The following is a 2,529-nucleotide window of genomic DNA, read 5'->3' on the forward strand; positions in this document are numbered from 1 at the left end:
TTAAATAAAAACAAATATTAATGTCGCGAAATAGTTGACGTCTAAAAATTTCGAATAGATAATCTGATACAAAACAGATCTATATTTGGCCTATAGCTGAAGTCGTAAAAAGCGCATTTAAAATTTAATAAAGTAATTCTAATTTCGAAAGATTACTAAGTAGTACATAAATTTAAATTTTAATGAAAACAGAATCAAAAATGTCCTCTGCGTCGGATTATCGGAAAGAAGTATCTGTGTCTACAGTTAGGCAGCGCAGCTTATTCACGGCAAATGCATTCGCACCGGGTGAAGTATATCGTCCAGCTTTACACCATGCTGAAGAACCTTCATCCACATCAAATTTCGTGAAATGTTACGAAGTTCCCACCCACGGTATTGGCGGCGAAGGTTTGTATGCAGCAGCGGCAATGTGCTCCTCGTCGGCAGCAGCTGCGTCCGTGTCTTCAGCAACATCCCTGACGGCGGCAACATCTTCCTTCACGAGCCTGCAGCCTCTATGGCAGACACCAGTGGCGAGAGCAGGAAAGTGCCCGACGGGATTATATCCAGGTGATGATTTATATCCATATTACGAAAAGAAAGAGCCATCGTGGCGTGACCCAATCTCCGAAGTTGCTCTTGAAAGCAATTCGCCGCCCTTGGGGTTGCCCAACGCGCAACCATCCATAGCTTTGACAGGTGGAGCAACCGCCACTCCTCACGGAACGATTTCTGTTAGATTGCGCGAAAGGATCAGGGTGGACTTGACCATCGACAAGGCAGTTCGCGTCATCAATTTCAAGAACAACATTGTTCTGAGCCTTGCTGGAACTGGTTCGGCCGCTGCTTTAATGCACCCTAATGGCAGAGTATACCAGTATGGGTCAAGGGTTGAAATTTTGGCACATGATGTGCACAATAGTAATAACCGATACGCGAAAATGTGGCACAAAGGCGTGAGTTTTACAAGCGACCAGTGCGCATTAGTCTACTTAGTCGACGCCGCCGGAACGCGAACAACTACTGATTCCTTCACGGATATGACCCAAGATTTCTCTCTGAGCGTCTTTTATAATGAATCACGTCATGGACCCCAGTATTTCCAGGAAGCTCTAGGGCTGCTCCAGGGTTCTGAATATTGGTACACGGACGATGGCACCGATAACTACGTTATTAATAACGTTCGAATTTCTCAAACTCTAGATGGCTTGGTAAGGATTCGCAGAAAACTGCAACAAGTGTATGATTCGCACAAGTCCATCTAACGGATCGGCCACATTAACGACACCTTTCATGCATTGCACGGCTTCTATGGGGCACACGTCGCATTTATTCGTCAGACGCGGAGAACGAAGGATGCACTTCGACGGGAAATCGTTTATTGTGCGAAATGCTGGACATTCTGCAGGTTTCGATGAGAAGAATATGCTTAAAGTCTATTAAATGACACCCCATACAAACAGCATTTTTTCATTTATTTTGATACTTTCCGTCTTTAAACACACAGGCACACGACATCGAACACAAGTCAGCCAGCTGGTGACTGAATAATCTTCAATGAGAATACTCAAGAACATGAATGAAGATTTACACAAAGAACACGCACATCTGATAAATTCCAGTTAAGTTTTTACAAATTTTAAGATTTTTAAGCTCATGGATTATGGCTACGTATGATAAAAGTGATTATAAAATTTTTTGACTGATGTCAATGATTATTGTACAAGTATTTGTGCATGAAAGTAAAATTCAAAAATTTATAGAATATTCACATGTAAGCAAATGCAACAATGTTCGATATTTTTAGTTCCGCGGATTTAAATAAATTGCTAATGGCGTTCAAAATTCTAATGTCCACAAACTCTACAAATACATCTTAATGTTTGTGATAAATATATTATATTATCTATTATCATATATGTATAATCAATATATTAAATAAAAATATATAAAAAATATTTCTGCGTTTTATAAAAATGTATTAAAATATATCATTATCAAAACTATTCCAATTTCATGACATGAATATTTGTTTCTATCTAATTAATAATCTTCTTGCTTCCCGCATTATCAATAATTGTCTTTTGAAATTTTTGCTTTTGATAGATTTTTTAAACATTATTAAATTCTTAAATAAATGTACTTAGTGTTATTATAGTTGAAGCCATTTTTTTAATTAAGCCCTTTAACGTTTATACACAATATTTTCGTCAAATATATATGTTTTATTTTTACTGAATTCATATCTATTAAATTACATTTTATCGTTTATTAAATGAATAGAAATAATCAAATTTGTGAATACTATAACTCAAAACCAGAACGTTTTTTTACTTTTTTCATGTGAGTAGATCTTACAATTATGTATGTATACATTCATCTTTATTATTTAATTTGTGTTAACTAAAAAAAGTTCACGTATTAGTTTATTACTTAATACGTATCAATATAGCATTATTATTATAACAATACAGATTTTATTGGAAATATTTTAGGTTTAATTTTTGTTTTTCTTTGTAACTATTATATTCTTACACATTTTTTTTT

General features: G+C 35.7%; 1 pseudogene; it reads left to right on the forward strand.

The window, feature by feature from the left end:
• Positions 1–200: 200 nt before the first annotated feature.
• Positions 201–1,487, forward strand: LOC113374692 (annotated as a pseudogene).
• Positions 1,488–2,529: the final 1,042 nt, after the last annotated feature.

Source organism: Ctenocephalides felis, unplaced genomic scaffold (genome assembly GCF_003426905.1).
Source record: "Ctenocephalides felis isolate EL2017-DRISC unplaced genomic scaffold, ASM342690v1 CF-g0.4_SCAFFOLD_01886, whole genome shotgun sequence".
Lineage (NCBI taxonomy): Eukaryota > Metazoa > Arthropoda > Insecta > Siphonaptera > Pulicidae > Ctenocephalides > Ctenocephalides felis.